Source organism: Camelus bactrianus, chromosome 24, assembly GCF_048773025.1.
Source record: "Camelus bactrianus isolate YW-2024 breed Bactrian camel chromosome 24, ASM4877302v1, whole genome shotgun sequence".
In the NCBI taxonomy this organism is placed as follows: Eukaryota; Metazoa; Chordata; class Mammalia; order Artiodactyla; family Camelidae; genus Camelus; species Camelus bactrianus.
Genome location: NC_133562.1, coordinates 4,177,975 through 4,191,382, shown reverse-complemented (window position 1 = coordinate 4,191,382; position 13,408 = coordinate 4,177,975). Strand labels below are relative to the sequence as shown.

General features: G+C 46.1%; 1 long non-coding RNA gene across 1 annotated transcript in view; it reads left to right on the top strand.

The window, feature by feature from the left end:
* The first annotated feature begins 3,418 nt into the window (after positions 1-3,418).
* LOC105071420 (uncharacterized) overlaps positions 3,419-13,408 on the top strand; it is a 97,600-nt gene continuing 87,610 nt past the window's right edge. Inside the window, exon 1 of the long non-coding RNA XR_012502089.1 lies at positions 3,419-4,153. This is a non-coding gene — a long non-coding RNA (uncharacterized LOC105071420). The remainder of the gene's footprint in view (positions 4,154-13,408) is intronic.

Here is a 13,408-nt window from a genome sequence, read left to right as displayed (position 1 = left end):
TCTATCCACATGTCTCTGGGGTAACATGCCTTTTAATGGGGCCCTCAAATCCTTCACCTGAGTCACTAGTGCAGGGGTGATGTGAGCTGGCAAGGGAAGTGTTTGGGAGCCACTGGTTTTCTTGGATCATCTGAAATCATAGCACATGTGGAGAAGCTTCCTCAAGCAAATGAAGTTAAAAAAGTTTATCCCAAGCCAGGAAAAAAGTTCTGATTTAAAACTACAATGCTCATATATTTATTAGCATGTTTTTTTTTTTGATTCCTCAAAAGAATAACTGAGAAGGCCTTTGATGTATCAAATGTTAAGGCTTTGATGTATCAAATGCTCTGTGCCTGGAGGGATTAGTTCTGATTAGAAAATTCGGGTCTCTGGTCCCTCGTCAGGCCTTTAAATGACTTGTGTATCCTTTCAATAACAGGGAAATGGCAGGGCTGGTGTCGCTTGGGGAAGGTGCCGCGTTTGTAGTGGCATGCTGTGTGTCTGTCCACGGAAGACCATTCAGTTTCCACCCCGCTGAGGGGACTTGGGGGCCAGGAGGAGGCCTCGCTGATCTTGGGGATGTCAGTCACAGTAGTACGTCTGGGAATGTTCATGCATTCCTTAAGGATGGGAACTTCTCTCTGGGTCCCTGGTGCCTATAGGCCTGCTTTTTTCTTTTCTTTTTTTTTTTTTTTTTAAATCTTCCAAGGAGGACAACCTGGGGGCCTTTAGTATCTAATGGTTCTCCTTTTCCATGTGGCTTTCACCTGGGTCCTTTGGGCATGAAACAGTAAAACTAAAGTAGGACTTTTGCAAAGTAAACTTAATAAGACACGGTCTGGGCCCCTCTCCCAGCAGAGTGGGATACATGAGGGCGTCTGGAGAACAAAGGAAGCTGGGCGGGGCGGTGGGGTAGGACCTGACACCCTGACACCGAGCGGTCTTGGTTCATCTTTGATCTGAAACATCTCTGTTAAATATTTTTCAGTGGTCATGCCCTTACTCACTCTGGAGAGAAAAAGAAGTGTCCTTATAGAGTACAGAAAGTTACCCAGTGTTGTGGGGAAGAATGATCCGAGATGCCGCTGACTGTGGGTCTCTGTGCTCTCCCTGCCTCCCCTCCCCATGGAAATCCCTCTGGTCTTGCTCTCCCTCAGAGCAGAGCCTCTGCCCATGGAGAAAGCAAAAACCAGAGAAACTCCAGCTTTGGGCCACTTCCTGTGAAGCTGCCGCCCAAGGGCCTCCCGACAGCTTAGCTGAAGTACAAGGCCTTTTGCTAGCTGGGCGCAGTGACTCTGACTTTACTCTTCCAGGGCTGTTTACTGTTTTGCAAGTGAACAAGTAAGCTGTGCTCGGGTTTGTGTCTCAGATGAACCGAGAGTGATGCATCTGTTCTCCCTAAATGACCGCTTGACCTGCAGGGCGGAAGGCTATTTTCCCTGTAGGTGAATTCAGGGTAGGTCTGCGCTACTGATGCCCGAGGAAACAGCTGTGTTGGGTGGAATTAAAATACCCCTCACACCTAAGCGTCAACCTGGAAGCAACTCTCTTCACTTCTGCGCTCATCCCACTGGGAAGACCTGCATGTGGGCCCCGACGGCAAGGGTCTAGGACTCGTGATCCCCTGAGTATTGAGGAGGGGCACCTGATGTGGGTGAGCCCTCAGGAGCTCCTCGTGTTTTACAAGCATTCTGGGGGCACCTGCCCTGGGCTATGTATTGTTTGAGTCACCAGCATTAATAAGAGTCCTTGCGCTGGAGGATGCATGAACTAAAGGCAATAAGGGGCGTGAAAGAAGGATTAGGCTTGTAGGAAAAGTTACAACAGGACAGACACTTAAATGAAATCGTTGGTATATTCTCAACGTCAGATATGGGAACAATACCGACTGGGGAAATTGAGAAAGGATAACAAAGTAGGTGACAGTTGAGCTGGGTCTTAGAGAATGATATATATTCCTTAAGAACACACTGTAGTCTCATTTGAAACAATGCCTTTGCAAATGTTGCAGTTAGTTTTAGCTCCCTAAGTTTTGCGACAAAGGCCCAGCATTCTTTGCTGCTTTAGTGCAAGAAATGTTTTTCAGTTTCCAAAGAATCAAGTAACGTATGAGCACAGTTGTCTCATCGGTAAGAGTTGAAGTTGTGTGACCCACAAAGAGCTAACCAGAGACCAGGTGCAGAGAGAAGTGTGCCAGGATGGCCACGTTCTTAACATAGAATCAGAACAGGAGGGTTTACAGGAATTTTGTATTTCCTTTGTACGTGGAGGCCATCTGGGAGATGTGGTTTAGGTGCTGTAACGTGGGATTTGAGATATTCCAGAACCTTGTAGCCATAGAGGGAAAGAATGTTAACATCCCAGAAAAATCTAAGATTTGTTTTCACTGAAGAAACAAAGACAGCCCGTGGCTGGTGTAACGTTAGTTTACTAAGACTTTCCCCTGCAGGACAGCTAACGGTTGCTGCGGCTTCGTTTTCCCTTCCTCAGGGTACGAGGAAAATTCCTTTCTCCTGCTGTCTTAGCGAGAACCTCCACCCAGATTCAGAAAGGATGATATCAGTGATTATAACAAGAACTTGCTGTGTGCGAAGTGTAATCCGAGGCGTTAATCGCCCCATAACCAAACCGCCCTCACCGTCGGAACCACCCGCACCTCTAACTTACAAGCTAAATTCTAAGCAGCTGAGGACACACACGCTACCCAGCGGCAGAGCTAGAGCCTGAGCCCTGCAAGTCCGACCTCCAAGCCTCAATTCTTGGTCACTCCACTGTTTTCTCTCATAAACTGATTCACCCTATAGAATGGGTGAATGACAGGGCTTCCTCCCTCAAGAAGTTAAAGTCTGGTAGGCTGGTTTTCAAATGACTACGCTGCAAGCTTTTCTCCCTCAGGTAACTGAGCCTATATAAAGCTTGTCTTCATTAAAAACGCCCTGTGGTATTTATCCATTTCAAGCATCTCCCTTGCTCTCTGAAGACAAACAGGTAGCTGGCTTGAGCCCCCTTCCCGTTTGACCCCCCCCCCCCCCCCCGTCCCCCATAGCAGCATGGCTAGGAAGTCTGGACCAGGTTCGTTTTCCTCAACAAGTCAAACGCTGAGGCGCCAAGGTTTATAACAGAGAAAGGAAAGAGAATAGAACCTCAGCCCCGCCTCCGGGAGGGCTGGGGCCCCGCGTATTTATGGGAGGAGCTGGGAGGCGGAGGAGAGGGAAGCTTGCAGCGCCTTGGGAAACGTGACTGGAAGCACGTACATCATGGTGGTTCTGCGCAGGCGCAGCTCAGCCACGGGCCTCTGCACGTGCAAACACGGAGGCAGCCCGCTCAAGGGGGGGGGGGGGCGTTTTCAGCCCTCTGACGTCAAGAGGTCACCCAGCGGACACTCGCGCATGCCCAGATGGAGGGTCGCTAGTGGTCCTAACCAGTCTCAACCAGCGCAGCTCCGGCCAGACCCAGCGGTTTCGGCTCCGGCTCCGGGCGCTTGGAGCTGGTACCAGGCTTATGCGGCCACAAATAAAACGACCCGGATTCGTGAAGGCAGGTGGAGTGTGTTTGACTAATAATGACCCACGGTTTCACCTCCATCTGTCACGGGAAAGGGGGCACACGGAGGAAAGCTAATGGCCTTAGGTGAGCCTGTCAGGCCGCTCCACGGCGTCTTCGTCACCAGTCTCCTGGCAGCCAGTTCCCTGCCACCGGCTTAGAATACCTGCTCCTGCGGACCCGAAGGGGAGGTGGCTCCCCTCTTCTGCCTCGCTCGTGAACTCAAGCTGCTTAAGCTTTTAAAAGACCCCCCTCGACCAGCTCCTGGTAGAAACGTCAGATGCGTTAGGATGGAGGCGTTTTTCACTAAGAGCTTTCTCGTGCACCTTTTCCCATCGACTTTGTAAAACCTGCTGGCCTTTTGGGTGGAGCTGCCGTGCTGGAACCTAGAGGCCCACTCGGGCCGCCGGCGCTCACATTTGCATATGCCGCAGGACCTATTTCTGGGCGCCGGGGACTGCTGCCCACGCACGCAATCTGCCGCCTCTCCCGGCAGGGCCTCTGCTTTCCCTCAACTCCAGCTTCTCCGGAGAGACGGGGGTGCACAAAGCTGCCGTCAGAAGTTGCCGAGGCTCCAGTGAGAAGTCCCTGAATGGTGACGTTGGGGCAGACGAGTCATGGAGGAAAGGTGAGAGGGTCTAAGGCGAGACAGCAGGAATGGGATTCCTAAGTTTTCAATCAGGTGAAGGGGGGCAGCCTCTGCTTTCCCACAGGGTTTAAGGTGAGGGCATGTTAATCAGAAAGGAGTTGTTATAACGAAATCATTTTATGTGACACTCTACCAACTGGAACAAGGCTAGCTTTGGCTTTTCAGTGTATAATAACCGAGGGGCTCTTTGAACAACTGGCTCTTCAGTTGATCGGTCATGTTGGCTCTGTGGTTGGAATAAAGGAATAAATACAGCCCTGCACCCTATTTTGATAACCATTTCTTAAATCACTTGTTTACCCCAAATTGTGGAGGGAGCAGCTCATAAACTAGCATAGACATCACAGGCTTCAGACCCACCTGGTCTTCGCCCTCTCCACAGCAGCCTCGTGGAGAAGAGTGCTAATTACGCTGATTGAATCCTCGTGACTGAGCTCCTTTTCAGCTGCTTTGATTTATTCTTTTGAGTATAAACGAGTTTTCAATGAGAATTACAGAATAGGCAATACCGGAGGAAAAATGCCAGTAGAATCTATGATTCCAGATGCTGTTCTAAATAGCTGTTGAATTCCTTAAATTATTAGCTCTCTAAAACCCTGTCCCACCCTCCCTACCCCACAGGCTTACACAGTTGAGATTCGGGAGGAAGTCCGGGGTCACAGAAAAGCTCCTGGCTCCTGCGGGAAGGCCTCGGGACCCTGACCCTTGTCTCAGCAGCAGCAGGTGTTAAGCACTAAGGCCCCATGCTGATTTCTTACATGACTAGAGCGTAATAAAGACTTTTGAGTGAAGCCATCATATCCTAAAACCATGGCCTCTAAACAGTTGGGTCACCGACTTATCCACGTTTGTCTGGGATTCAACTGGTCTTGACACAAAGTTCAACATCCAGGAAACCCCTCAGTCTGGGACTAACTGGGATGATTGGTCCCCCTACTTAAAAGGCACTTAAAATGCAGCTTCCCTGGGATGCGATACGATTTTCTGTTTGTTTTGTGGTCTGGAGCTGCTGTACCATCAATATTCTATGGGCTGTTCACTCCATTATCAGAATGGCACCAGGGAACCCATTTAGCTGAGGAGAGGGATGGGGATATGGTGGGAGGGGGTAGAATAAGGGACAAGAGAGCAAAAAGATTAATGTCATATTGCAGTCGGACCACAGGGCTTCTTTTACGCTATAAATATTGCATGAAGTGGTGATGTAACCTGTACCACAGTGTGGCATGGGATTTGGCTGTTTTTATGGCTCGTGATTAAAGTAGGAAACAAGTCTCTGATTAGATTATTCTTCACCCCCACCTCTGTCCTTCATATTTCCAAGAATACTGTTTTATTCATGCACTCAATCTAACTCAAACCCAAACACCAGAATACGTAGATCACAACCTAGAAAATGCATCATCAGAAATGTCTTGTTTATTCTTTGCCCAAAAGTATTTATAATCTAAGATACTGACTTTGATAAGCACTGCAAGGGGGAAAAAAAAGTTGAGTCTTGTAAATTCTGCCTCCTTTTAGGAAGTGTTATCTGTATGTGGTAAAATCCATTGAAGTTCTGTTGAGGTTACATAAGAAAATAGATGGTTTTTAAATTATTTTAGTTTGTTGCAATTGCAGATAGCTAAATACAGTTGGTGAAAAAGCGAATTGAGCTCTAAGGAACAGAATTCAATCTATTGCTTTTCTCCTTCTGGTCTATCCTAGTAATTTAATTATTTGTGAAACTTTTAAACTCAGTTGACTACCTTGGAATTTATCCAGGTTGGAGGATGTTCGGTGTTACACTGGTTATATCTTTTGGTCCTGGTCCAGCAATTAGCAGCTTGGCTTTATTCAATCATAAAGATCTAAGTAGGTTGGAAATGCCGGTGTGCAGTGCTTAACATCTTTAAATTACATCTGTTTTTAAAATTCAGAACATTGAGTCTGCTTACTACGTGGAAGTGCAGTAGAGCTACCAGGTTCAAATTGAGAGAAATTTTTGTCTCTTTTAGCCCTTTCTATAGACTTACTGGGTGGGAATTTAAAAATTCAACTGTGATGACTAGGGCTCAAAATTAAAATAATCCAATATAAATAATGTCAGAAGGTGAGCTCTCATAAATCATCAAGTCTTATGTTAAAAATAGGTGAAGGTCTAAAATACTGCTCTGGTTATTGGATGCTATCTCCTGGCTATAATTACTGTTTGATACAATTGGCCATCCTTTCAACGCAGAGGGAGAATCATCAAGACCTATTGTTAAAATTCAGATAGCATAACATAGCATAGTTATTTTGTGCAAATCAGTCGCTGAATAAGTATAGCTACATTTTGAAATTCAGGTTGCATTTTGGAAAAAAAAAAAAGCTACTGTGAACTTAAAGTGTTGTGTAGCTTTTACTTGTTTTTGTAAATTTTGGTCTCCCAGGATTATGTTGTGGGACCATCTAACGGCTATTGATTTTTTTCCTAGCTTATTTTCCAGCTGTATTATCATGTCTAGGCATCAGGATACAGTTCTTTCGTCAGTGAACCTTAAGACATTTTGCAAAGCGGTCAGATCCCAGCTGTTCTCCATATAGAACTTGGCCGGTGCCAACTAAAATGGCTCAAGTGCTGCTGATGAGCACACAGGCTCTCTTGGCATTTGTTTAGAACAGTTAGCACTGGAAAGTTAAGCACAGAAGCTAATCTCTTGCACTTCACGTCTGTAAATTCTAGCGTTTGAGTGGGGATGTGGGAATAGTAAGGGACAGTGTGAACAAAGGCGTTTACACCTCCTGAGTTTCTTAAATTAGAGGGAAACACACATGTAGCCAGTTGTGCTGATGTTCTAGAACAGGCCTTGCTAAACTACAGCCTGCTGACCAGATCCAACCTGCCCCCTGACTTTGTAAATAAAGTTTTATTGGAACACAGATGTGCCCATTTGTTTACACATCTTTAATGGTCTTGGTGCACTGCTTGGGGATGGGGGGGGGGGCGGTGAGTCATTGCAACACACACCCTATGGCCCGAAAAGCCTAAAATATTTACTCTCTGGGCCTCTACAACAATTTTGCTGACGCCTGCTCTAGGAACTTAGACTTTATTTCATTAAGACTCTCTTTTATTTAAAATTCACAATCAGCAGCTTGGCTTCAGTCGGCACTTGCCTTGCCCCAGCTCTGGCGTGAGAGGGAGGATGTGGGCTCCCCTGCTGCAGCTCGTACCAGCCCCTGGGGCTGGACGGCCCGGGCTGCACCACTCCCCGCAGTGCCCAATGACAGCATGGGGTGCCAGCAGGGCCCTGAACAGAGCACTGGGGACTCCGCCTTCAACTTTTGGCCTCCAGAGGCTAAAATACATGTAGGAGGGTTGGTAGTAAAATTGACCTTCATGTTTATTGAGCTAGAGAGGCTGTTTTCTTAAGGTTTGGTGAACTGTCAGCAGCTTTGCGTTGTGCAGACTGTAATGACTTAAAACAACTTCATGTGGATAAGAGAAGCCAAAATCAAAGAAGCCAGAAATATCTGAAAAGCAAAAGCCCATTCGTCTTTAAAAAGAAAAAGAAAAAAGGGCAAATAGGCCAATTGACAAGAATTTGGGGAATATTTCCATATGCTGTTCTAAGGTGGAAAAGAGATTCAGGAAACCCCTAAAAGGTGCTTTTACAAATGCCCCGTTTACTGATAGATTTCAGACCCCTCTTTCTGTTAAAACTCCCTACATGGTGATAACAATGGAAAAAATAGAATTTATATAATTTCCTTGGCGGTCCTTTTGGAGGCATCATCATTTATCCTCGAATGTGTTCTGTGGTAAGGAAGGGAGAGCTATCATCTGTCTCCAATTTCAATGAAAAGAAAAAGAAGATTGCGAACAGGCTGTGTCAGAGCCGAGCTGGGTTTGGATGACAGCAACTATTCACTGGCTGTGTGATGTTGGGGTAAATTATCTCTTGGGGTAAGAAGCTCTCTAAGCCTCAGATTCTTTCAGCTGCATCCATAATAAAGACACCCAGCTCTTGGGTTTGTTGTAAGGATGTATGAGATAATGTCTGCAGAACAAGGAGCGCAGTGACTGTCCTCAGATGTGTGCACAGTGAAATGTTCGTGGAGGTGATGAGTCACCAGGCGTGCAGAAGGGTTAGCCCCGCAGGCCTGGGCCTGCTGTCCTCAGAAAAGCCTGCTTGCAAGCTTGGCCCTTGGCTGGTATCTGGGAACTTGACTTGTAAACAGCCCCTGACAATGATAGAAAACTTCCTAACTGATAAGGTGGCTCCCTCTGCCTCCACTGTGAGTGCAGATAACGTGGTGTTCTGTGGAACACCTGTTTTCCCTCCAGGAGTCTAGAATGTTGGTAGATTTTAAAAGCAGAGGGTGCCTACATGACCAGCTCCTGTGAAAATCCTTAGACCTTCCTAATGAGGACCTTGCATTCTCTGATCTCCCTGGGCAGAAGTGTCATACACTTGTTGCTGCAGAAAGGTGCCCCGTCACCAGAGGGAGAGCAGGCAGGGGACCCTGCACAAGAATCCCTTCAGATTCTTCTTTTATGATCTGGCTGGATATCTTTATTACCGCCTAAGTCATCTTAGCCATGAGTCAAACTATGTGCTGAGTCCCCTGAGTCCTCCTAGTGCATCTCCACCATGGGGGTGGTCTCAGGGGCCTCCGACACACTGTGTATAGTTTCTCTGTATTTTAATGCTAATTTGATTAGGCTAGCCCAGTAGTTGCCAGCCTTGGCTATAATTAGAATTAGCTGGAAAATTACATACACGTCCCTCTCCACCCCAACTGCATACACCCTGCCTCACAACAGTCAAATCAGGATTTCTGTTGTGTAAGACCCAGGTATCAGTATCTTTGGTTCTGACATTTCCATTTGGTTCTTTTTTTTTTTTTTAATAGTTTCTATGTCTTTGTGGAAATTCTCCCTCTCTTCAGGCATGTTGTCAATCTTCCCACTAAATCTCTTGGCATCTTTTTTCTTTTAAATTTTATTTTGAAATCATTTTAGATTTACAGAAAAGCTGAAGGAACAACACAGAGGGGGAGCCTGTGTACCCTTCACCCCACTTTCTCAAATGTTCACATTGCATACAACCATGGTAGTTATTGAAGCTCAGAAATTGACATTAGCACGGTATTGTTAACTACACTACAGCATTTGTTTGGGTCTCACCAGATCTTTCCAGTGACATTTTCTTCTGTTCTGAGATGCAATCTAGAATTTAATTTTGCAATCCCTAATTGTCATGTTGCCCGAGTCTCCCCTGTCCCTGGCGGTTCCTCAGTCTTTGTCTGTTACAGCCTTGGTCCTTTTGAAGGTACTGGTTTTTGTAGACTGTCCCTCCATTTGGGTTTGTCCAGTGTTTTCTCAGTAAGATTCAGTTTGTGTATTTTCCGCAAACACTACAGAAGTGACGCATTTCTCTCCGTGTATTACAACAGGGTATATAACGTTGATCTCTCTCATCTTGCTGGTGGTCATACCCTTGACCACTCGGTAAAGGCGATGTCTTCTGGGTTTCTATATTGTGAAGTTTTGTCTCTGTAGTTAATCTCTTAGAAACATTGAGACGAGGAAAATATCCTGCTGCTTCTCAAACTTTTGCCTGCTCACTTAGGCAAACTTTTGTGGATCTTGCCTGCAACAATTCTACCTGTGGTGTCTAAGAATAATTTTCTGTTTCTCTTTTTTCTTCTACATCTGTTAATTGGAATTCTGTAAGAAAGCTGTCTCTTCTCCCCCGTTTACTTATTCAGTTACCTATTATGTCAGTATGGACTCATGAATATTTATTCTGTTTATGGGTTGTAATCTAACAATATCATTATTTATTTTATGTGTATTTGTAAATGGTCCAGCTTCAGCTGTCGGGAGCTTTTTCACGTTGGTGCCTCTGCCTTTTGACATATTCCATCCTCTTCTGAGTACTTTCTATGAGATGCTCCAGTTTCATCCCGTATTTTCTCTGCCCCACCCCTAGGACCAGTCTGTTTGGCAAAGAACCCCAGTGCCTTTAATTGGAGAATGGAATTTAAAAGTCAGGATCTGGGCTCTGGTGCCTTTGCCTGCAGTCCCTCTCAGTGGATGGAATTTGGAAATAAATGCATGTATCCTAGCCCGTGCCTGCATACCCACTCTGTTAATTTCCACACCTGTGTATCAAATGCACACACGTTCATACCCACGTCTCCAATTCCAGCCCAACACCTCAGGGTTAATTCTTTATTCTTACCTTCCTCCTTTCCTAATTTGTAACATTTTTCTCTGACAGTGAGAAACCTTGTTCTAGTTATCTGTATTTTCTGTTTATTCAATTCTGGTACACATACAGAGTAGTTGCAGAATTGCTAACATTTTGAGAAACAAACTTACTAAATGGAATTCCGTGTTTGTGTGCTGTTCTTTGTGTTTATCCATTGGCTTCTTTACCAGAGTTATTTTAAACTGGTCATGCCAATGTCTGGGGCCATCTGGGGCCATCTGGGTCAGCATCACATGATTCGTTCGTATTTTTGATCACATTTTCTTGTCCCTTTGGTGTGCCTTGTAATATTGTCTTTTATTTGAATACTTTTTAGTAAAAGAATGGCAGACGCGAATTAGATAGCATTTGCTCCGCATACAGGCGGGTCCCTACTTGGTCAGGCTACTGGAGAGAGAATGCAGATAGATTCAGTCTGATCTGTGATTGAGCTGGGTCTGAGCTTTGCAGCAGCTTTAGTTTGGCTCAGTCACTAGTTTCAAATGCTTTGAAGCAGGATCGAGACTTGCGCCACTAAAGGGACTGGGACACAAGCACCGGTGAGATGCTAGTGAGCCCTTGTGCTTGACAGCTGAACCTCCAGCTTTCTGCTGTCTACTCCGGATCCTCAGATCCTCAAAGAGGTTTTGTTCTCCAGTCCCACCCCCTCCACACACCTTCTGGACCATGACAGTGGTCCCCCAGCACTGCCTTATGCTCTGTGGAGGCCTCAAATGCCTTGGAGCAGTTTCTTTTGGTTTCCCTGCCCTCTTGTCTGCTTTGGGGGTACCTGCCTTGCACTTGGGGGAGGCACTTCATGCCTTGGTTGGTAGGGGATGGCTCTCAGATCTCTGATGCTGCCCTAGCCTTTGATATCCTACCTGTGGTAGGCAGGGTGATGGCCCCTCAGGGATGTCTGCATCCTAATCCCCCGAGGCTGCAAATTCATTAGATTACTTGGACAAGGGGACTGGAAGTTGCAGATGGAACTGAAGTTGTCAGTCAGATGACCTTAAGAAAGGAAGATGATGCTGGGTTATCCTGGTGAACCCAGTATAATCCAAGGGTCTTTAAAAGTGGAACAGGGAGGCAGAAGAGCAGAGGCAGAGGAGGAGACGGGATGATGGAAGCAGGATCTAGAGATACAATGTGCTGGCTTTGGAGATAGAGAAAGAGTACCACCAGCAAGGGGTGCAGGCAGCCGGCAGAGGCTGGAAAAGGCAAGGAATGGAGTCTCTCCTTGATCCTCAAAAGGGAACGCAGCCTGGCCAGAACCTTGGTTTTAGCTTAGGGAGCCTGAGTGTCAGCCTGCTGACCTACGGAACGGGAAGGTCATGAGTTTGGGGTGTTCTCAGCTGAGGACTCTGATCTGTTCCTGCAGCAACAGTAAAATGATCTACACCCCCAAGCACTTGGTGAGGATCTGTGGGAAAGCCTTGCCCAGTGGTCAGAGCCTTGGAATCAGGGTCATGTGAAGCAGCCCACTTGTGGTTAGTGAACGTTCGTGAAGAATTGGGCAGGTGTTCTGGGCTGAATTGTGTCCCCACAGGATTCATATGCTGAAGTCCTGACCCCCAGGACCTCCAAAGTAACCGTATTTGAAGAAAAGTTCTTAAAAAAGATAATTAAAGTAAAATGATGTGTTTAAGGTGGGCCTTAATCCAATATGACTGGTGTCCTTACAGAAGGACAGAATCTGAGCATAGGCCTGTGTGTGCGCAGAGGGAGAAGCCAGCTGTCTACAAGCCCAGGAGAGTGAGCTCAGGATAAACCAGTTCTGCCTGCACCTCCATTTTAGGCTTCTCACCCCCAGGCTGTGAGGAAATCCTTTGTTTAGCGGCCGCCTGCTCTGGGAGCTTTGTCCTGGGCCCAGCAGGCTGATACAGCGAGTCTCACAATTCTCCTGGGATGCACTGAACTTACAAGTAGATCTATGCACTTTCAGTAAGTGGTTACTGAGTGTCTCATTGTTTAAGAGAGAGGCCCAACCATGTTCATAAACCTAAAATCCTCACTCAGTGAGTGAATGAGTGTAGTTATTAGTAAGTTAGACAAAGAACAAAGTAGGCAAAGAACAGAGCACTTAGGCGTGGAAGAGATGGCAAGGTCACTGACACAGATTGTTCAAATTCGGTTGTCCTACACAGAAGATGTGGTGGCACCTCCTGTACACCCCCAGAGGGGTGTGAAATGGCCTGTCTGCTGGCTAAGGCATGTCTTGAGCCCAGGTACAATTAGAAAGAAATGGAAACACTTGCTGTATGGCCTCCCTCTCCTCTTTGTTTGTTTGTTTGTTTGTATTCCAAGATAACTTTGGATGTTCTGTTTGTCCTCTAAGCCAGGATATAATATATTGATTACTTTTCTTTTAAATCACATTTCTTTGTGTTACTGTTGTGGCTTTTATTTCAATTAGAATTTCCCGATATCTTCTATTAAGCATTTACAATTTCTTGGGTTCCTTCCAGGAAAGCTAACTTCTTATGTGTGAATTTCCCTAGGCTTAGTTTTGAGAAGAATTGGAGCAGAGGAGAATCCCTCTCACCTGGGAGCCCCTGTGCCAGTAAGAGTTAGGACGTAACTATGCAGAAAGCACTGGTAGCCAAGAGCCACTTGGATGGATCCAGCTAGTGTCATACCTAGAGGGTCAGCGAAGCCTGGTCAGCCGTGGTTTCGGATGTGGTCTTCACTCACCAGGAGGGGCAAGACTGATCCCATGAGCTCAACATTTAGAGCCGGGTGTACTTGAAGTGGTGGCTGTGGTCCAGCCTGAATGGCTGTCTAACGTGTGATCCCTCTGGTAACACAAGGGTTTGGGTTTGACTTACACTTCTGTTTCAGAATTGTCTGTGTTGTATTAGATTTTTATCGTATAGGTCTTTGTGTTTCAGGGGCATGATTTAGCTCATGGCATGTCCAACTCCATGAAGCCAAGGAAACCTTGTTATAAGAGTACCATTATTAACACGCCCATTAGGAAAGCTTCCTCAGGACTAAAAAGGATTTATGA